This window comes from Puma concolor, chromosome B3, assembly GCF_028749965.1.
Source record: "Puma concolor isolate L17-30 chromosome B3, mPumCon1.1.hap2, whole genome shotgun sequence".
In the NCBI taxonomy this organism is placed as follows: Eukaryota; Metazoa; Chordata; class Mammalia; order Carnivora; family Felidae; genus Puma; species Puma concolor.
In genome coordinates, this window is record NC_141672.1 from 76,006,451 (window position 1) to 76,029,435 (window position 22,985).

The 22,985-nt window shown below is 40.1% G+C and overlaps 2 long non-coding RNA genes across 10 annotated transcripts in view; one reads left to right on the forward strand and one right to left on the reverse strand.

Annotated features, from left to right (window-relative positions):
• LOC147580085 (uncharacterized) overlaps window positions 1–22,985 on the forward strand; it is a 323,282-nt gene that overhangs the window by 224,508 nt on the left and 75,789 nt on the right. For 5 of the 9 annotated variants that reach the window (XR_015252516.1, XR_015252519.1, XR_015252518.1 and 2 more), the window contains exons 3-4: window positions 3,866–3,953; window positions 22,847–22,938. This is a non-coding gene — a long non-coding RNA (uncharacterized LOC147580085). The remainder of the gene's footprint in view (window positions 1–3,865; window positions 3,954–22,846; window positions 22,939–22,985) is intronic. The other 4 variants (XR_015252521.1, XR_015252520.1, XR_015252523.1 and 1 more) reach the window with 1 other exon arrangement.
• Window positions 9,058–9,692, reverse strand: LOC147580090 (uncharacterized). Its single transcript, XR_015252527.1, has 2 exons — window positions 9,621–9,692; window positions 9,058–9,492 (listed from the first exon to the last, which is right to left on the reverse strand). It is a non-coding gene; the product is annotated as an uncharacterized LOC147580090 (long non-coding RNA).

Sequence of the window (22,985 nt, forward strand, 5' to 3'; positions counted from 1 at the left end):
AAATATCATCGAGTCTCACATACACAGGTGTGCAAGCATGCTTCAAGTCACCACAAATTTGTTTTATTTATTTATTTATTTATTTATTTTGAGTGAGACAGAGACAGCATGAGCAGGGGAGGGACAGAGAGAGAGGGAGAGAGAGAATCCCAAGCTACACTAACTCACGAAACTGTGAGATCCTGACCTAAGCTGAAACTAAGTGTTGGATGCTCAACTGACTGAGCCTCCCAGGTGCCCCACAAACTTCTGTTTTGAAAGAATGCTAAAAAAAAGAAAAAAAGCATCCAATTTAACAGGAATCTATTCCAAACCTGGATAGGAATCAGTGGAAAGGAAAACACAAGCTGAAATTCGTGGGTACACACCCATGCTATAGATTTTCAGGATCTTCTTGGGGCTTGCGGGCGGGCTATGTTCTTAGGGTAAACAGTGTCTGGCTGACTTGGCCTTTGTATTGTAAAATTCTAGAAGGTACTGTCACATAGAATAAAGTAAGAAGGGTGCCCTCCAGAGTGGTGCCATGGAAAAGTACTGCTGATAGAGTCTTGGGGATCTGGGGTTTTTGTGTCACCTGTGTGACAGATGCTGAGGTAGCTGTCATTGCTTAGGTCATGATTGTTTTACAGATCTTTCCTTCCAACTGCAGTGATTGCAAAGAGGCTAAATTTAGTTCTGAAGTGCTATCTTGAATTTAGTTAGACAAAGAGAGGAATGTCATGAGATTTTGGGGAAATGATTAAAAATTCTCCTTTCCCCTCAGAGCTTCACTTTGGCTGACACGATATTGGTGTTTCCGCAGTCATCATTTAGTTTTTCAGACATTTGTTACCCAACTAGAGATTCAGGTACTGCCTTAATAAGGAGTGTAACCAGGCCATATGCTAATTCAACTCAAAGGTCTGAAACCTGAGTTGCTCAAACCTCAGGGCTGATGCAGGAAAATACATTTAAATTGGAAGTAAGAATGTTAGGCAATCCCCAGAGGTCACCTTTCTGCAAGTGAATCACTTGTATTTATTTAGTGATATAATCCTGAATATCTACAGTTTTATAAATTCGAGATGAGTTTCTATCACTCGTAACAATAAAGTAGCACCTTCAGATAGCTTTGTCTTCTGAACGCATACTCTGTTGTTGCCTATTTTTAAAATCAACCAACCAACCAACCAACCAACAAACCAACAGAATAACAAACTGCTCTCTCACCTCCGGTTCTTACTCAGTTAGTATTCCATTTCTCTGCTCCCTTCCGAACAAAGCTTCTCAAATGAATTATTTTTCCTGCTTCTATTTCTTTGCTTCCCATTAGCTCCTCAACCAGTTTCAATTCATCTCCCATTCCCACCACTCACTGAAACTGTTCTTGTCAAATGCACTAGAATCTCCTTGCAGCCAGTTGTCAACTCTCCATTCTTGTCTTACAACCTCTTGGCAGACCAGTACCCTCTCACAGTTAGACATTCCCCTCTCCTGACTCTCCTGGCCTTCCCCTATCTTATGGCCACTCCTTCTAGGTCCCTGTGCTGCTCTCTCTCTCTCTTCTCTGCTCACCTTCTTCTGGAGTGCTCCAGCCCGACCCAAGCTCTTATCCCTTCACTATATTTTCTCCCTAGCAAATCTATCTCAACTGGCCTTAAATACCACCCACATGTCAATGACACCTGAGGCTTTATCTCGATCTCTGACCTCTCTATTAAGCTCAAAAATAATTTATCTAATTTCTTTAGGACATCTTTACTTGGGTTTCTAATGGGCATCATAAACCCACCATGGCTAGAACACAAATCTTGGGACACCTGGGTGGCTCTGTTGCTGGAGCGTCTGACTCTTGATTTCACCTCAGGTCATGATTTCACAAGTTATAAGATGGAGCCTGAATTGGGCTCTGAGCTGGGCATGGAGCCTGCTGAAGATTCTCTCTCTCTCTCTCTCTCTCTCTCTCTCTCTCTCTCTCTTCTTCTCCCTCTGCTCTCTCCTGCACACACTCCCTCTCTTTCTCTTTCAAAAAAATAAAAATAAAATGAAACACAAATCTTGATTTCTCTTCAGTATCCCAGTCTTTTCTACATCAAGAACTCATACTGAGATGTACTCAGTTGCTTAGGCCACATAGCAAGAAGTCATTCTTGGTTCTGTTCCTTTTCCTCTGCCCTGCCCCTCATTTAATCCCTGAGCAAATCCTGTTAATTTCACTGTCAACTATATCTCACATTTGAATATTTCTCTTCGTCGCCACTGTTCCCGTTCTAGTCTAAGCCACCATCATTTTTGCATGGATTATTTCAACAGTCTACTAAATGTTCTTGTTTCTTTGTTTTTTTGCTTTTCCTCCACTCTTCTCTCCTTATCTACTTTCCACACTGGAGCCAAATAATGTTTAAAAAAAGGTAAATCATACCATGTCACTGGCCTGTTTATAATTCTCGAGCAGCTTCTCATTACACTTGGTATAAATCCCAAATCCAACTCACTGTGGTTTTTGTAAGGCTGTACAAGACACCTCCAGGAGCCACCTAATTCACTTGGCTCCTTCACTGCACTTTGGTTTCTCCCTTCTTATTCTTGTTCCTGGAATACACTGGGCTTTCCCTCATTTCAAGGCTTTTGTATTTGCTTTCCCTGTGCCTCAAATGCTTTCTGCCCATGACCTGGTCTTTATTCTGCTTTGAGTTTTAGCCCAAATATCATCTCACAGAATTTTTTCCCTCACCACTTGATGAAAGTGTTGTCCACTCTTATTCCATCATAACAGCCTCTTTTATCTTCTCTGAATATTTATAATATCTGGTTTACCTTATTCACTTATTCACTAGAATATTGATTCCATGGGAGTAGATTCTTTTGTTTATTTTGTTCACTGCTGTGTCCTTAGGGCTTAGAACATATCTGGTAAATAGTAGGTGCTCAATAAATATTTGTGGAATTATTGAACGTATTTATTTTTGTATTTTTATGTCTCTCTCTGTACCTTGATTGATATAAGTTTCATGGTCAGAAGGACTTTGCTTGTCTTGTTCATTGGTGTGTACCCAAAGTCTTGAATAATGCCTGGCCCTTAATAGTCCTTTCAACAAATACTTATTAAATTAACAAGTGAATAAAACAATACGATTTATGTACCCAGCATCTTTGAAAAAAAAGTGTTTTCCTACTCCCATTCAGGGACGATGGTTCAACATCACTTTACTTGGCTTTTTAATGAAGAGAACTCTCTTTTAATGTTGAGGAAATATTTTATTCTTATCAATTTTTTATAGGTGTGGTAGACTCAGTAAAGCAAGTTGTGCCTGCCTACTTCCCTGGATGATAGTCACATCCAGGGCAAGGAATGTGGACATGTATGAAGTGAACATAATTACAGGAGGAGCAGTAGATACTATTAGGTTATAGGCTCCTCTGAGACACCAGAGAGTCTCAGGAATATTATATGCATGGAGCCTAGAAATGCTTTCTACTTAGTTACTCACGTATATTTGCTGAATTGAAATTTTAGAGTATTAGGAAGAAAAGACAGAATCCTAAACCTGTTCAGAGAGAAAAAAAAGTCATAAAAGAGAATGATTCAAAATGACATTACCTTTCTTAACAGCAATCCTGGATATTAGGACATCAGGGAATGATATCCTCAAAATACCAAGGGAGAATGGAGTGCTTGTCACACTTTTTCTCCCAAAAAAAAAAAAAAAAAAAAAGTCAGTGAAAATACTTTTTCTACTCAAATACTGGAAATGCTGAGGGGATTTCAACCTATAATTTTCTAATTTTATATTCAGTCAAAATAGCAATAAAGTATGAGGGTAGAATAAAGATATTTTCAGACATGTGAAGACTGAAAAAAAATCTTATGTGTGCTTTATTACAGAAGTTTTGGAGAACGTGTTTTAGCAAAAGAAAGGATTAAACCAAGAGATGAAGATATTTGAGATTCAAGATGCAAGATGGCAAAAATGGTCAGTGATACAAAAACATCCTAGAATAACATTTATGCCCCAGGTCCAAAGAGCAATCAGTTCACACAAGCCAAAGCATAGATGTCTAGGGAGAGGGAATCTCTAGGGAAAAAAGAAAAAAATAGATAATCAACTTGATGTGCATTTGGGGGAAATTATTAACGAGCGTTTTTTTTATTATTATTTTTTAATTTTAGAGAGACAGAGCACACCCAAGGTGGGAGGAGAGGGACAGAGGGAGAGAGTGAGAGAATCTTAAGCAGGCTCCATGCTTAGTGCGGAACCCAATGTAGGGCTCATCATTGGGCTCAGTGCAGGGCTTGACCTGAGGCTCAATACAGGACTTGATCCCACGACCCTGGGGTTGCCCCTGGATCATGATGTGAGCCAAAATCCAGAGTCAGGTGTTCAACTGACTGAGCCACCTAGGTGCCCCCATTAACAAGTATTTTTAGAACTCTGCTGAAGAACTTAGAAAAAACCCAGGAAATTGATATAGAATAAATGAAAAAAAAATGAAGTAATGATTAGCTAAACACAAATGGTACCAGAAAGGAAATGTAATCATAATACTCAGGTTGGTAGGAAAGTGAAAATATTTACATAGTCATAATCATATCTGTACTGACTACTGATTTAACTCCGTATTGTGATATAACTGTGTTAAGAAGGTGAGAGTGGTAGTGTGTTACCATAAAAGGAGGTAAATAGATCATGCCTAATATTGATCAATCAAGAGAAAAACATATAATTTAGAAATTGTTAAAGTGGACTTGGTTTGGAAAGTGGGAGTAGAGCATGGTATTGCTGTTTTTTTGGGTGGAGGAATAGGGGAACAGACATTTGTAGCACTAATGACTTTTTAGATATGCGCAGTAGATTTAGATATGCGTAGTAGTTTGATTAAAAAAAAACTTTAACTTTAAAAGAAAAAGACTTAGTTGTATGTTACTATATGCAATTAATTTTGTAAGTTACAAGAACAATGATAACAATAGTATGTTTCAGCATAAGAATTCCAGTGGATGGGAAAGAATGATGTAAGGAATCCTTGGTGAAAGAAAGGTGGAGAACCAGTGATTGAGACCCACTGGTTGATATTTCATTTCATGAATTTTTTGGGTTTTTTTTGTTTTTTAAAGAGAGAGAGAGGAGAGGGACAGAGGGGAAAAGAAAGAGAGAATCTTAAACAGGCTTCATGCCCAGCACAGGGCCCAACACAGGGTTCAGTCCCATGACCATAAGATCATTACCTGAGCCAAAATCAAGAGTCAGATGCTCAACCAACTGAGCCACCCAGGTGCCCCTCTTTCATGAATTTTTATAAATGCCAGTTTCCATTAGGGATTTCCAGGTGAGAAAATTAGAACCTGCGTTTTCTCCAAAGGAAGGCCCTGAACTTCCCCATGACTGCTCTTACCCGTCTATCTCCATACAGAAACCAAACTGTAGTGTCATCCTTCTACTAGATTTTCTAAAACCACTCTATGTTTTTCCTAATACAATTTTTAAAGTCTGATGACTACTGGGCGTTATTAGTAAATAACTTGGAAACTCTATTATTAGGTGCTTGTTATTTATCTTCATTTATCTCTCCAAAGATTTAAGGTATTAACCCATCAGTGAGTATTGGCAAACTCATGGTACATCTAAACCTAATACTAATGATAGTTACCACTTACATAATACTAACTATGTGCTGGGGATTGTTTTAAGCACTTTACATGTATTGCATGTATTACCTTGTATAATTCCCACACGTAGGAGTTAGATACACTGTTTTCTCTTTTTTATAGCTGAGGAAAAACTGAGAAAAAGTAAATTGGCCAAGATCATCCCAGTGAGTTAAGTGGCAGAATCAGTATTTTTGTACCTTGGCTATTTAGCTCCAGAGTCTGTATATTCTACTTCCAATATAATAGATCACGTGTTGTTTTGGTTAAAATACTTGGTGATGATGCTTTACATTTTAGAGGTGGTTTAGAAAATATTACATTTTAAAAAAAACTTAAAAAAACTGACATCGTCTGCCCAAGGAGAGAGACAGACAAGTTTAGAAAGACAAGAATGAGGGGAAATGATGCCTTTGAGCTTCAGAGTTTGGGTACAGGCTCCAGATGACGGTGGAGCACTGTGTCTCCACAGCACAGAGGTAGATGGCAGAGTCTCTGGGCTGGGAGGCTGTGATGTACAGAGAGCTGTGAAGTTCCTCTGTGTTTATTGTGGCTCTTATTCTTCCTTTCTTCTTCATCTCGAGGCTCAGTATAACCAAGGAGACAATACCTCCTCCAGGATTCTGTTGCAACCAGTGCAAAGTGGTCATTCCTACTGAGAAACTGCAGTTGATTGTGACAAAATTGCCTTCCTGGGCAGTCAGGGACTGGGGACTCTGTTCCACTCCATTTTTGCCACTTGCCCCTATTCTCAAAGACATGGTCAAACACAGAATATTACTATTATTGTAACATTTCTCCAAAACGTTTTCCTTTATACATTTCCCAGAGGGTCCTCTGGGTTAGCCACTCAGAGTCCCCTTATCTCCCCTCCTCAGAATCTTTAAAAAATATCCACTTAGGCTTCCTCTTCCCATATGCCCAAACTCCCCAACTTACAGATGAACTGAAACCACAGAGTAGCCAACAAAACTTGCTGGGTCTTCACCATTATTACAGCAGCTAAGGCTCACACGGTCTCTGTTATAGGATTTGGAATATATGTTAGTTGGTCAAAGGAATCTTTTATTATTATGACTTCTGCACAGTTACTTTAGAAATCAAATGGGATCCCCAGCCCATCAGAGACAGCACAAATGTACATGTTTGCACTATTTATAGGGCTACCTGTACAATGAGCCGTTCACAGTCTTTAAAATGCCCACATTGCCACCTAGTGGCTAGATGCACAGTCATTTGTTATGTAGGTCAAGTACTCTGAAAAAAACCAAGACAAATCTAGAACCAAAGTTAGCCTCCCCCAGCTGGGAGTCCCGGGGTGGGGGTGGGACTGGGGCTGGAGCTGGGGGGGGGGGGGTGGGGAAGGGTAAGGTGGGGAAGAAAAGTCTGATGAATCTTTGGCTTCAGCTGGCAGTTCCAGATCAAGTAGAGTAGATGACAACCTGTCTGTGCCACTTTATACCTTCCTAAAAAACCCAAGGACTGTTCTGTTCTGTTTTTTAAAGGCATTCCTTATAAATATCTCTGGTTTCTTGACATGACAGCCCTGTTTCTCCATGTTCCCTTGATTGTTTCAGTAGTTTTATTTTGAGCTTGAAGTCATTTTTTAATTTGGGGACTCCTTGCTAGCCCCTCCATCAGAGATGCTCCTTCAGGAACACATCTAGAGGTCATGTTTGTATTAAGTGACCTTTCCCTGGCTGTAGCTTATTGGATCTGGGTAAACACTGGGGTTATGAATTTGGACTATGGGTATACAAACAGTTGTTAGATAGTGTTAGTCGCTAGAGCTATACAACCCCATGGAGTTTGAACCAATCATCCCTTGGCAAAGCTGGGTATGTTCAAACTCAGGTTATTGTGGAATAGAAACTAACAGGCTTACCATGGAATCTAGTCTCCTAAGAGGAGAACTGATTATATATTCAGAGAAAAGTAGATTCAGAAAGAATAAGCAATTGATGATGTCCTTCTTGTGAGGCTCAGCTGTATTTTTCACAAATAGATTTTACGAGACTCCTCCGTATCCTTTCAGCACATCTCCTTTTCTTCTAGTTAGGTTGAGCAAATTACATGCCCAAATCATTTTCACAAAAAAGTACTGTCCATCCATGGTTCCCCTTAGTATGTATCGGAATAGATTTTGATAAAACTACATGCAGAAACACACAGTTATCCCCATAAAATTTTATTTTGGCTATTTCAGTTCATCTAATATCACCTAACATTAATTACCTATCTCAGTATTGTGCTGTTTGCCTATTTGATGGGCACAGCTTATGTGAATTCACATAAAGTGAATATGAACCAGTAAGACGAAGGATAAAATCATGTGAAACAACAATAGAGACGGTGTTCCCAATTGAATCTTTATATAAGCCATTCTTTCAGCTGAGGACCATGGACTGTAGCATTACGCAGCGGCAACATGAAAAGTGGATATGATTTGGAGAGCCTAATAGACCTCAGTTTGAGTCTTAGCCCTGCCACTTGCTAGATACTGGGTTTTGAGAAGTTATCAAAATGCTCTAGTCTTCAGTTGCCTATAAAATGGGGATAACAGCACCAAATTTGTGGTTTGTGGTAAAAATTGCTGATAACACTGGGAGTTAACAAAGTTCAGCAGTTAAGAGTACAGGTTTTGGTCTAATCTACCTGTACTTCTATGCCAGCTCTCTTCCTAACTCTGTTCGTGGACAAGTTGGGCTATTTCTCTGTACCTTAGTTTCCTGGGGACTAATAACTGAGCCTGCTTCATGGGGTTGTAGGGAAGATTAAATGAATGAATTTATGTGATGCATTTAAAACAATACGTCATACATGTTGGGCACTTGATAAATGCTAGCTATTATTATTATTGATAGTATAATAGGGCCTGTGATAAATAGATCACTCAGTGAGTGATGTATGATATTACTTATTTTCCTAATGATCTAATGAGAAACAAAGTAGTCAAATGTCTTGCAAACATTTGAGTCAGTTTTAGTCTAGCGAAGTAACTTGAATTCAGCAGGTTTGTTTAAAAAATATCTTTAGGGAATTCATTCTAGCTCATAATGTTTCCTGCATTATTTTCTAAGAGCACACACATTATCTGTTAATAATATGCTTGAAAACGTTGTTGCTGGATATCAATCCATTTCTTCCTTGTTTATAGGTTTGAGATTTCCTTCATTCCCCTTAGGCTTTCAAAGATTTTGCCCAATACCTCTCAAACGATGCCTGAAAATTCTTTTTTGTGTTTTAGAAATTAATTTAAATGATCCAGAAGACTTGATTATATTGAAAGCATCTAAATCTTTTCTTTGTATCTTTTCACTTATCCTCTCCCATTTTCTCTTTCCAGTTCAAAAATTATTCTGCCTGATGGAATGATTTCCCTTTCCCCACATGTCTTTTTCAGTTAAAGAACCCCCTGGAATTAGAGGCAGTTGCAGCTGATTTTGTTTTTATTTATCTTCCAACAATGTCCCAACAGGACTGTGAGAGAGAACAAGGTTCCTCAGCTTGGGGTTTCCAGGCTCACTGCATACCTTGCCTGGGCCCCTGAGGTTTTTGTACAGGTCCCCCCACGCCCTTGGCACTGTGTGTATCTCTCAGAAGACAGTAGTACACTGCCGAGTCTTGTACCTGGACTGAGGATTTTGTGATAGGGGAGGTTTTGTCTTTAATATTTCTGCCTCCAAAGTTCTTGCTGTTTTCCATCGTCTCTTTCTGAAGAAATTGCAGAGCTTTGTTGGGGTATTGGACATACCAGAAAAGAGTAGGGTACTGTGTGGATGTGTACGTGCAATTCATGGTCACAGATGCTCCTTCCAAGGCAGTAATTTGGTCTGTCTGTTTGACGGAATTGCCACTGGTTCCTCCTGTAAGGAAAAAACAAAGGGCTTCTTTCACGAATTTGACCAGAGTTCTATCTTTTAGAGAAAGTTTTCATTATTTTGAAATTTAAAAAAAATAATAAAAAAAACCCATTTCAGTAAAATGTACTTACCAAACATTAAGATCAGAATGAGAGAGCCCAGAGAAGAGTTCATTGCCAGTGTGTTTGGTCTACCGGAAGGAGGGATCACTATTGAAATGGAGATACAAAGGGATCACAGCTGTGCTCAGAATTCATGCATAAATGATGATAGTGTTGGCAACAGCGCCTCTGTGTGACAAGTTAATGAACAAATTATAAAATAGTCTTTTTTGATTCAAAAATCTGCTCTTCTCACTACCGTCCTCATCTTAAGGGACCAGCTGGGTATAAGTTGGTTCTTTGGTGCAAGGAGAGTTACTACACCTCTAATAAATCTGTTGTTTCTAAGATACATATTCTGAGGGAGAATAACTTCCACTAGAACTTAGACATCACAACTATATCAGTATTGTAGATAAAGTAGTTTCCATTTTTGCCCAGTGTTTATAAACAATGCTGATAAATGTATGCTTACATGAATTTCATCCATACTTCCCATTATTTCCCTAAGATATCGTGCACTGGAAACACGTTTTGGTCAGATGCTCAACATTGAGATGTTAGGCCAAAGCTAAAGGTGGACCTGAACATCAACAAAGTAGAAATAACTTCAGTAGTACAAGAATAAACCCAATTTTGTATTCAAAATTTAATTATTATTATAATTGTATTATTAAAGGCTTTAGCATTCAAATTTGTAAAATTTGACACTACAGTACAGGAAGAATAACTTTTCAGGGCTGTCTATTGTTTGCTCCTGTTATCACTCTATTTCACATTTGCAAAACTTTGTATTGAAAATGCAGTAATGCAAGATATTTTTTGGCTTGCTCTCCTGGGAGAGGGCTATGCCAATGGTACATTCATTCCCTTCTCACCTGGACCTGAAAGTTGGTGCAACTTTATTGAAGTTGTCCTTCCTACAAAATGGTTTGTGCACTTAACATTGTTCTCTTTTCCTTGATTGCTTTTTTCCCCTGTCCTTTCTTCCTCAGCCCTGACATCATTTAATCTAGTTTCTCAAAACTGGATACTTTGTTCTTTGGGTACATAAACCTGCAGAGGCTAGATGTGATTGGGCTTAAGAATTGAGCATTTGCAGTCTTAATTTCTGATTATAGAGTGGGTGGTTCAAGACTTGTGGTACCCATTTGGGGAGAGATTGGGGGAGGTCCTTGGAATAACAGAGAAGGAATGAGAAGGAATTCTATGATCATGAGTGTGTGTGTGTGTGTGTGTGTGTGTGTGTGTACATAATCTTCACTATTTTGATAGAAGGAAAAATGAGTCACATTGTAATTTTTTGTGTTTCTTTGATGGCTAAGAATTTGTGTACCTCTTTATAAGTTGACTGGCCATTTGTACTTCTTTTTGTGAAGTGCATTTTCACCACCCCCCCAGGATATTAATGGTTTCTGAAACAATTATTGAAGTATAGTTGACATACAATGTTATATTAGTTTCAGCTGTACAACATAGCAATGTCATCATACAAAGTTATTACAATATTATTGATTATATTCCCTATGCTTTACTTTTCATCTTAACACTTTTGTTATTGATTTATATGGACATTTTAATTACAAGGATATTATCAGAAAATCACATGGCGCATATTTTAAAATAACTGATGGTAAAGAAACTTCCTTTACGGCGTTGCTAGGCTTGTAGGTTTGATCAATGAGCCAACATTAAACAATAATTTGTTTCCTGCCTGGCTTGGGCAGGGTTGTGATAAATCTTTTCTTTCCCCGTTTCCAAAAAGCAGTCTCACAATGGCTCTTACCCGGGATAGCCAAACATAAGGTTTGTCCACCTTCCCAGAAATGTCCCCACATTCCAGGGTTCTGTGTCAAGGGAAAAGAAAGTTGCTCACCCATGACTGCACACAACCAGCCCCTGCTGTGCTCCCTTGGGATTTGTGTTTAGCTGCTCCTTTGGTCCTTCTCTCTCTGTCATTAGGAACACAAAGTACCCAGTTCTGCCTGCCACTTAGATGTAGGATTTCTGTAGCTGGAAAGAAGTTCTGCTCCTAACCTGATGGACCTGAAAACCTTGTGATCTTTCTCTTCATTTTTCCTGATGCATCAGAGAAGGCAGTGTAGGGCCTCTCTGGGATATTGGACATACCAAAAGAGGAAAGGGGAGTCACTGGCTTGGTACATGCAGTTCAATGTTAGGTGTATCCCTTAAGAGAGGTCCCTTGTCTGGGTCACTGAGTCTCCAATGGTTCTTCCTGAAAATCCAAGGCTTTCTTTTTTATTTAAAAAATTTTTTTTTTTCAACGTTTATTTATTTTTGGGACAGAGAGAGACAGAGCATGAATGGGGGAGGGGCAGAGAGAGAGGGAGACACAGAATCAGAAACAGGCTCCAGGCTCCGAGCCATCAGCCCAGAGCCCGACGCGGGGCTCGAACTCACGGACCGCGAGATCGTGACCTGGCTGAAGTCGGACGCTTAACCGACTGCGCCACCCAGGCGCCCCTTCTTTTTTATTTTTAAACAAAGCTTTTATTAGAATGAGTAGAAACAGCATTGAATTCAATGAATAAAATGAGAATTAAGAGAAATTACAAAACCAGCCAGAGGTTTAAACCGTCATTTTGCTCCCCAGAGAGTAATAACGTCTCAGGCATCAAGGTGGAGGCACAGATCATGGCTGCTCTAAGTGAGTCCACAATTTCTCCATGGAAAAAGGATTGTGGATTGGTTGTGCCCCAAGACCTGCCCTGTCTTGGGAGTGCCACACAGCACATGTGAGGGTTAAGGCTGCCAACTTGTACCAGTGTTTGCATATCCCTCCTTTTGACTTTGGGGACTTTCTCATTTGAGCCGTGATTTCTCTTTGAGGTATGAGACTCCCTAAATCTGCTAGGTCCTTAGCAGTATGAATATACAAGTACATGTGATTCCATGTAGGAATCTTCCTTATCTTAGATATGCCAAGACACATGATTATTTCTGCACTGGAGGAAGAAACAAAACAAAATAAAACAGAGTGGCACCCTACCATGGGTAGGAAGTGAACTTTGAGCATTTCCTATAATTTTTATTGACTTAGTCACTAGCAGAGAGAAGTTCTGGTTTATAAAACACATGCTGCCCTCTCTGTGTCTAGTTAAATCAAAAGAAATTAATAATAATGGCAATAGCTAGTATTTCCTGAGGCATACTAAGGGTTGGGCATTGAACCAGAGGCTTTGCATACATTAATCCATAAAGGTATAAAAAGTAGATGTTAATATTATTGTCATTCTTGCTTTACAGATGAGAGAACTAATGATCAGAGAGGCTAAATAAATCATCCGCAGTCACACACTGCTCAACACCAGATCTGTCTCTCCATTCCCTGAGCCTGCAGGCCTTGTGTATCTGGTCACAGTTTATTGAATAGATATTCACTAGGCTTCAGATACTATACAGGTCTGTCAAATAGTAGAAGCTCAATATTGGTCAAATAAATGAATGAATTGATCAGTGAGTGAATGAGTATTTGTTTTCAGAACCTGGGAGTTTAACTAGAACATATGCCCTTTCTAAGCATTACTTCTTTACGTCTTTGCTCCTTGTCCTTGAAGACAACCAAGGCTTTCAACAAAAAGTCCCAGGTTGGCTATGATAAATTATTTTTATGATGATGCAGTTTCTTCTGTGAGGGGAGAACTCTGAAACGTTATCAGGAGAGACAAATCTGGGGACTCTGATCATGGTGCACAAACTGGCCCCCTGATGCAGAGGGCAGGGAGGGGCTGAAGAAAGAGGCAGACCACTCCAGATTGGTGGGTGGCAGGTTTAAAAAGCAAGGGAAGGGGCGCCTGGGTGGCGCAGTCGGTTAAGCGTCCGACTTCAGCCAGGTCACGATCTCGCGGTCCGTGAGTTCGAGCCCCGCGTCGGGCTCTGGGCTGATGGCTCGGAGCCTGGAGCCTGTTTCCGATTCTGTGTCTCCCTCTCTCTCTGCCCCTCACCCGTTCATGCTCTGTCTCTCTCTGTCCCAAAAATAAATAAACGTTGCAAAAAAAAAATTAAAAAAAAAAAAAAAAAGCAAGGGAATTTACATGTGAGGCTGGTCTTGGGTGGCCACAAGATGATAGAATTCCAGTTCCACCTGCCAGAATCTTAAAATTTATAACGGCCTTAATGGGGCTCAGTCAAGTATACAATCCAGATGGTCTCAACAACTCATTGCTCTCTTAAGGCTGCATCCTTGAAAATGGCTTCCACTGTGGGAACCGTGGGCAGAACATACATTCCAAGGACAGAGGAGGGGATAAGGAGCCTCTGATTGCCTGGGGCCACCAGTCATGTCCTCTTGAAGACCTCCTCCAACACCTGCCTAGATAGTTCCTATGGGGAAGGACAACAGATGCTTCTCACTTAGAAGTCGTAAAAAATCTCATGGTAAAACTCAGCCTCTTTTTTGTTTTGACTAATAATTCCTTTATTATACTATTTTCCTTTGCAGAGAGATTTCTCCTATTACCTTGGTCTGTGCCACTGGGGTCCTAGTTAAACGGATTATATTCAATCTTCAGATGCCAAGAGAACAGGGCATCTCACCAGCTCAGAAGTATGTGGAAGAGGTGATGTGCCATCCCAAATGGCACAGTTAATTTGCCTTCACTCTGTCTTCTGTGTGGCTGAACTATTATCAAATTAATGCAAGTTCTTCCCCATGCTCCTGTCTGTATCGTCTGTATCTGGACTATCTGTTTGGCTCATGCAAATTCAAGCTAAAGCTGAGGACCAGCTTCATTGGTATTAAACCTTAGCAGTCTCGTAAGACCCCATGCTCAGAAGGCCCCATGCTTAGTTGAATGCTCTGCTCTTGCCATCTTGAAATTCTTACTAAGTTTGAACAAGAGGCCCTGCATTTTCGCTTTGCACTGGGCCCTACCAATTTTGTAGACAGTCCTGTTTACAGGCCTGTATCTCCTGGAAGGTTGGGAACTGAGCATTCTTCTCCATTGTTGATCACTCACCCCTGCTCAAAGTAATGAGACAGCAGTGATCCTTATTGCCAGGCCACTCACAGGCATTTATACTTTCCCCCTGCTTCATAACAGCTTCTGTTTCTTGTTACCTTCATTGTCATGGGACAATTTTCTAAGGTCCTTAATATGCCTAACCTTGAGTAGGGAGTCTGACACAACAGAAGAAAACTCCAATATTTGTCCTTGGAGAAGGTGTCTTCACAAGTCTTCTGGTATCTGGAATCAGGACTCCTTCTAATCCTTTTCCCCAAACTCACAGATCATCCACAGTTCAAGGATTCCTGGAGAGGTTATCAAACATGTCTCCACTTCTCCATCCGCAGAAGCAGAAATGACAGCCACTCCTGAACCAGCTTTCTTTGTGGAAGAAGCCTCTCAGCTCAGGGGAACATCAGACACTGTTTGTTCTGATGTTTACACAATTTTCCCTGTATTCATCTTGATGCCTATAGTCTATTCTCAATACAGCAGCCACACTGAGACTTTTAAATGGAAGTCAGATCATATCGTTCCTTTCTCAAAATTCTCCCGTGGCTCCTCGTTCCACCCAGTCCTTGAACACATTGGGAACTTCTTACTTAGAACTGGACTCTCTCTTCTGCCTGGAAAGCTCTTGCCCCGGATATCTTCAAGACTCACTCCCTCATCTTTATGTGTGAGCCTGCTCTGACCACCATACCTAAAATTACAAGGGGAACCACCTCCCTGTGCTCCACCCCCCACCCCCCACTCCCTCTTCCCGTTATCCTTGATTCTTATCTCCACAGACTTATCTTTTAAAGTATTATATAACTTACTCTTTATGTGCTTATTGGAATGAAGTTTCTATAAGTCTGACATCGTTGAACATTTCGTTAACAGGTAAATCTCAAGTGCCTAGAAGAAAGCCTGGTATGGAGTGGACATTCCATAAATCGCTTGTGGAATACATTATTTAATCAGAGATTAAATAAGGATAAGAGTGGGATAAGAGTTTCAAAAAACACACTTCCTATAGTACAAAGGGACTGGACACATTGGCCCCGTGGCCACATACATTCATTTGACATTTACAGCAACTCTCTCCTGGGCACTGTGCATGTGGTTTTCACAGACTTAGAAGTAAAGATAACTGATTCCCTGCAGGCTGCCCTTCCAGAGGGAAAGCTGGCTTCCTGAAGAACTCCAACCCAATGCTTAAGTCAACCGATTTCAGAAAAGTGTTGGGGTGATAGATAAGGACTGAGGACAGTCCATCACTTTCTATTGTTTCAATTACATAGTTTGGAGCCCAGTCCTTATGCTGAGATAAGGCCTGGTGCTTCCCGATAAAGCAGCATAAAATCTGCATGGCTCAAGACTGGGATCTCATTCTTAGAGTCTGGCATTGGCCCTGCTAGAGTGCCATTTGGCACCCCAGGATGTCAAGGGAGGGGTGTGTGTGTTGTCCTTGGGGAAACCACAGACCTGCTCCTTCTCTTCGTGAGTTTCCTCAATAAGCACTATTCTAGAAGGTCTGGTATTTGTACTGTTTACTTGACATATATTCCATCTCATTTTAAATGTCATAAAAACTTTGGCAAGTGGATATTATTTTTCCACATATTTTGATAAGAAAAATGAGGCTCATGTAACTTGCCTAAGGGCACTGAACTCACGGTAGAAAAGTCTGAATACCAACAAATTCCTTCTGACATCAAGTCTGGTGTTCATGCTATTGTATTATTAGAATCTCCAATTCTATATGCGGTGGGATAAGAGTTTCAAACATAATCTGACATATTTTCCTTCTTTAAAATTCATTTTTTCCCCTCTAACCCTTTTGTCATAAATTCTGGGCATAAATTTTATTGATCCAGGAAAGGGAGATCACAAAAGGATCCAATGAGACCAAAGATTCAAATTCTTGGCTTTGTGTTTCAAAATAGACTTTAAAAGTCTTAGGAGGAGAAGATGTCCTAAAATTGAAAGCATTTTTGAGTTGCATGATCCTGGCACATGATTATTTTACCTTTTGAAAATTTACATGTCAAGAGCAAAGCCTGATGTTTCGGGGTGGTTTTTATCATGAATTCTGAGTCTAAAACCCTGAGTTAGTGATGCTGGTGATAAAAAAAAAAAAAGCACATGATAGTGGCTATCCAATGTGGAGGGAACTTTTTCTGCTTTCTGTTTGGAATTCTGAGAGGACCCAGCTCTGCAAAATGATACATTCCTATGCATTTCAGCCACAGAAGAGTAGAAATAGTAATACGGTCAATTTAAATGCTGTTTTTCAAGAATATCTGAAAATACTGCTTGCCTGAAGGAGTTCATAGGAGGTAGCTGGGAATTGAGAATAGCTGTGCCAGCCAAGGGGACCTCATTAAGTAAGATACATGGTGCAGAGACCATGGTGCAGAGAAGGACGTGGTTGAATCTCAGGGGATCAGCAACTTCTGCAAGAAAGGAATTGGGAGTCAAGATAGCTGGGACGGACTGAAGAGCTTGCATGCTTGGTCTTAGAGAAATTCCTGAGGTTGCCACATGACATTTACACTTACATTTCATTGACCAGAACTCAGTTCATGGCCATATCTAGCTTCCAGGAAGTCTGGGCAACACCGATTTTATTCTGAGACTGAATAGAGGAGGGAAAGAGAGCAGAATGGATATTGAGGGGGAAATAGCAGGCTGTATTTATTACACAAGGTGAATAAGAAATAGATGATTTTCTGGGCATTATGCTAAACAGACAGACTTTATGGAGAGATGTGTCATAAACCATAGTCACCAAAAACACAGAAGCTCGGTAAATGAGAGAAAAAAAGCAATTTGCGAGAAGAACCTGATAAAGTAAGTAGAAGATTTCAACAGCCCTCTTTAGGAACGTGACAGATTCGATAGAAAACAAAATAAGGGCATAAAAGAATTTAATGATACAATCAAAAAGGTTGAGTACACAGCTATATGCACATATACAAATTCATAGCTTTCAGATAAAATTAATTATGGTTATGTACTTGGCCTCAAATTAAACCTTAACATTTTTTTGAAAAGTAGAGCTTTTATAGGCATATTCTCTGATCATAATCCAATTAATCTAAAAGTATAAAAAATATATATAAAAAGGTAAAATACATTAACTCTTGAAATGAAGAAATGAATTTCTAGATAAACCTTGGAGCAGGGTCAAAATTAAAAGTAGCCAAGGATGCCAAAAGCAAAGGAAAAGAATAGTTCACACCAAAACCTGTGGGACAGAGTGGAAGAGTGTAAGACATAAATAGCATAATTGAGGAAAGTTTCTCTTTTCCCAGTCCTTAGCATGAGCAGACTCGGTAACTGGTGCATCTGATCAGGATGAAGCTCTGCGTGTTTTATGGACCTTCTTGTTGGTAAAAGCTCTGGTCATTAGCAGCAACTGCTGGAAGCTGGGATTCACACCACCAGAAACATTTACGGATATCCCGCCAGGGGTGAACATACTTGGTTTAGTATGCTCTGCTATGTTGGTGATGTTTTCAACTCTGACAATATTTTCTTACTATACCATCATACCCTTAAAATCAACTGGTTCAGTTGTGAACACCTGGATTTGTAACACCTAATGATATATTTTCATTAAAACTAAGTGATCCTAGGAGAAGAAAATAAAAAATCTGTGTATTCACAAGTTGTGCAGGGCCAGTAAGGGAGGTGAGAACAGCTTACTTTTTTATGTTTTAAATTTCAAGTTAATGGCTATCTGTAAAATGTCTGAATCATGCGTGCCTGGGTGACTCAGTTGGTTGAGCACCAGGTTCTTGATTTTGGCTCGGGTCATGATCTCATCATCTCATGATCTCATGGTTCATAGGTTTGAATCTCCCATCAGGCTGCAAGCTGGTGGTGGGGAGCCTGCTTCGGATTTTCCTTCTCTCCCTCTCTCTCTCTGCCCTTCCCTCACTCATGCGTGCTAGTGCTCTCTCTCTGTCTCTCTCACAAAATAAATAAATAAACTTTAAAAAAATAAATGTCTGAGTCATATTCATCTATTTTGGGGTTTGCTTATATTCTTGACCCTAAGAAGACTCAAAAGTTAATTTCAGAATCCAAGTCCTCTCTATACTAAGGACAAGATTTGAGGATTCAAGTGAATTATTTGTTCCTTCAGTAAACTCAATCGGATTGAACAATGATTTTTTTTTTTCCTGTCACGAATGGTTTCCTTGTGAAACTGCTTTCAACGGCAAAATCAAGGCGTGGTGACATGATGCTAAATGTTACAGAAAGGTTATAGGAAATTTGATATAAAACAATTGTCTGATTATAACAATGCAGAGAGTGAGTTCATAAATGCAAAATAAAAATTTCCTCACAGGAAGTCACTAATAAGGAAGCTTGCTTTGGTAGCAGTTCAGGAAACTTGAAATTCAAGGTACATTATGAACATTTATAAATTTAAGGTCAGAGTTCTTTTAACCTAATCTGTAGGAATGGAGCCTCTGCTTGACTTGAGGGAAGATGGAACCAAGTCAGTTTTTCATGAGAAATTTCATTTTGTCTAAATATGGAAGTTATTATAGTCAGTGCTGGAGGTTGTGAGTGGTTTGAAGAGCTTTCGGTCTGTACATGGCTGGAGCTGACCTTTCTTAACCCACCAGCATGTTGCTGTGGATGCTGATTAGCCTGTGGAGATTCTGCCTATTTGGAAAAATAAGATTTTTCATTTTTTTAAAAATGTGCTGTTGCTTAAGAGGGTCTGAATATTGAAATGTTAAGGTCAGCTTTTACATTGTATTGTTATTTCTGGAATATTTTCACTTAAAGTCCTGACCGAAGCAAGGTTATTATTTTTCTAAGAGTTTTGGAGGAAAATCTGATGAGACTGGTATCTGAGGGTACTGATTAAGCCTTGTGCATCTCTCTTGTAGACCAGAAAACTTGTCTTCAATTATTTTTATGTAAATCTCATTCTTATAGGATGATTTTTCTGACAGGAAAATTTGTTCTTATCTAGCAGAAAAGGGCAAAGTTTAAGTAGATTTCACAATTTAGCAAAATAAAAACAAACAAAAATAGAGGGAGAAGAAGAGGGAACCGGTGGATAATAAGAAAAAATATATTCTTCAGACTGGCAAGGACACTCAGTCTTGAGGCAAATCTAGGTCAGATCCAAAAATTAGATTTTTCTGAGATTCCACCCTGCAACATCTTTAGGAGGTGTTCTATGTAGTAGAGAGCTTGGGAGCATGTGAAAAGTGCCTCACAAGGATGTTGGGTCACAATTGCTAGTGGCAAAGAAACAGCCACATTTCAACAGATTTTTTTTTTAAGTACAGTTTTGTTAACTGGTAGCTGCAGTATCTTATTTTTCCAAAATTGCTCCTCGGACTGAGAAAGCTGCTCAATCATTGACCCTATCCCATAGATGTGGAAACCGTGGAGGACAGAAAACAATAAATTCCACCATCAAAGACAGTCACTACTGGTGTTTACATAGAACTTTGCCATCTTCCTCAACTTCAGCTTGTCTGAGGTGAGACACCACCATGCTCAGGGCTCTTATACACCTTCTATTTTCCATTCTCCCTCTGCCCGCCACCTGCCCCCCCCCCCCCCCGCCCCAGTGCCAATTAAAAAGGTGGAAAGTTATTAAAAATCTGATTTGCTCTGTGGGGCGCCTGGGTGGCTCAGTCCATTGAGAGTCTGACTTCGGCTCAAGTCATGATCTCCAGTTTGTGAGTTTGAGCCCCGCGTTGGGCTCTGTGCTGACAGCTCGCCGCCTGGAGCCTGCTTCAGATTCTGTCTCCCTCTGTCTCCTCCTCCCCCACTCATGCTCTGTCTCTTTCTTTCTCTCTCTCAAAAATAAATAAACATAAAAATTTTTTTAAAAATCTGATTTGCTTTAGAAGATAAGCTTCATGATGAATGGCTCTCTTATTCAATTTCTTCCTTTAAAAAGTTTCCAAGTTAGCCATTAGGGTTTTCTCCTGACTTTATTTCATAAAAGCTATTTCAAATGCTGCTGGAGTGATTTTGGCAAAGAATAGTGTCCTTACTGTTTCCTGTTGCAACTCACAGCACAATTGAAGCCCCATGTCATTTCTGAGGCTTTCACATTTACGAATTTGGGATGATCAGGGAATCTTTTAGTCAAAATAACCTTGTTGGGGCACCTGGGTGGCTTAGTCGGTTGAGCATCCAACTCTTGATTTCGGCTCAGGTCATGATCCTAGGGTCATGGGATTGAGCCCTGAGTAGGTCTCCATGCTGAGTGTTGAGCCTACCTAAGAGTCTCTTTCTCTTTCTCTTTCTCTCCCTTTGCCCCTCTCCTTGCTCTCTCTCTCTCTTTCTCTAAAAAAAAAAAAAAAAGTTTCTTCTCTTGTAGCATATTTTCTCCTATTCACCCAGTCAGTAAGTTGGGTCTCCCACTCAGTATTTATCAACCAGTAGGGTCTCTCATTCACACAAAAAATCATATTCCTTTGCTATAAAGTTCCAATGATAAAATATGAAAAGAAGAGGAAAAAAGAAGCACCAATGCCTTTAGACCAAGCAGTCCTGCTGTGTTCTCTTAAAATTGTTATTCAGGGACTATAGTATCAAATCCAATGTACAATATGAATAAATCTCTATTTTTATTTGTTGTATCTGTACATTGCTCCTTATCCATTCCTGAATGATGGTGAAAATGGATCACAGGTTACAGATACAAACACTACTGCATACTCAACGACCAAGAAGCCGCATCCCTGACCTTTTATGGCCTGTGTGGATTTTACTGATGTTCATGTAGTGTCACAGGATCTATTGTTCTATATAGTGGAGGAATCTGTTTGAGTTCGGGATTTTGGTTAGTAACTAACCCAGCCCCACTCACAAGCATTGCCCAACAGGGAAGAGGGTGCAAAACAAACCACCAGACTCAGGATAGAGACTCTGCTATGTTCTTCAGGAGAGCTGTGAACAGTGCCAATGTGGTAAGAAAGGCAGCCATGGACATTTTGCAGAACAATTAGAGGGAAGCAAAGCCTCTAAAACAATACAGAATTGATATTACGACTTTGAGAAAGTGTATACATAAACACTAGAAATATTCTGAGGTTTCATCAGAGTCTTTAAACCAGGCAGTGACCTCTCATTGCAAACTGTTGCATTAATGCAAACGAGAGCATTACAAGACAAGTAGAGGCATAATGGGACCTGGAAAAAGGTAAACCTAGGTTATATCAAAGTAGATACTACTTTCTTTGGCAATAAACTAACGTGTTGTAACCAATCCCTTAGCGGGGAGATTAGAACTTAATGTGTAATTTTATTTCATTGTATTAAATTGTGCTCAATTCACTTCACAAAAGCACATAGTAGGGGACCTACCAGTGGTAATGCTTGGGTTAGTTCTATTATTTAGGAAGAAAAGCCAGGAGACTATTGTATAGTCGCTGAAGTTATCATCCTTTAGAAAAGGAAGATTGATACTATGGAACCATTATGGTTGCCCTCTTAGAAAACTAGCATAGATCACCTCGGAGAGTCTCATTTTGGGGATAAATCACCCTTGAGTCTCTGAAAGTAACCTTGATTGAAGAGAGGCTGTAGGATTCTCAGGGGTTTTTAAGAATATCTTTCCTTAAGAGGGTCAGGGCATAACCCAATAGTCACTCTGGAGAAAGTGAGCGTAATCAGACCCACAGGGCCTGAGACTTGCAAAACAAAAGATATTTATCACTTAGCTATGGATCTCAGAGGATGGAAAAGGCAGTGTTGTGTGGACCCACCCTATGAATGCCAGGATTACTCTGAACCCAGCGTTCTTTGGTTTTCCAGGGCTTGGGTGATGGTTTTGTGTCTACGAAGAAGAATACAGGTCTCTGTAACCCTGGGAGCCCAAGCGTGAGGCATCCCTTGGCCAGGCTGACCCTGAAGGAGTGGGGTCACCCTTCAGGGGCTGGATCAGTAGATGTCCAGCATTCCTTCTCAGGCCATGGGGGGGGGGGGGGGCCAAGTGCCAGCAAGAAACAAGGCAGGAGTCCACTGTGGTGGGACACTTCGTGGGCGTGGAAGTGGGGCTAGCCATTTTTGCACTGCCTAAGTCTGTCTATTCTGACAGGTCAAGGGCAGGAGTGGGGAAAGCCTCAAGAGGGAGACAATAAACCTGCTGCTTATTTGGCAGATAGTTGCTCTAACCATTAGCTGGAAAAATAAAAGAGACCTGACGATATTTGTATCCTGGGTTTATAGATCAGGTATGTGCATAACGTTTTCATTTAACAGTGTATGGTCTGCTCTGTCCAATTATTCTTGTCTTGTCTTTTTTTTAAGGCCCCACAATAAGAATATCTCCACTCATTGATATAAATAAGTATCTGGACCATATGGATATTAACTACTGTAGTCAGTGCTTTGGGAGGAAGGTAAGAACCTTCTTGTAGAATGTTCTTTTATAAAGCATTTATTTATT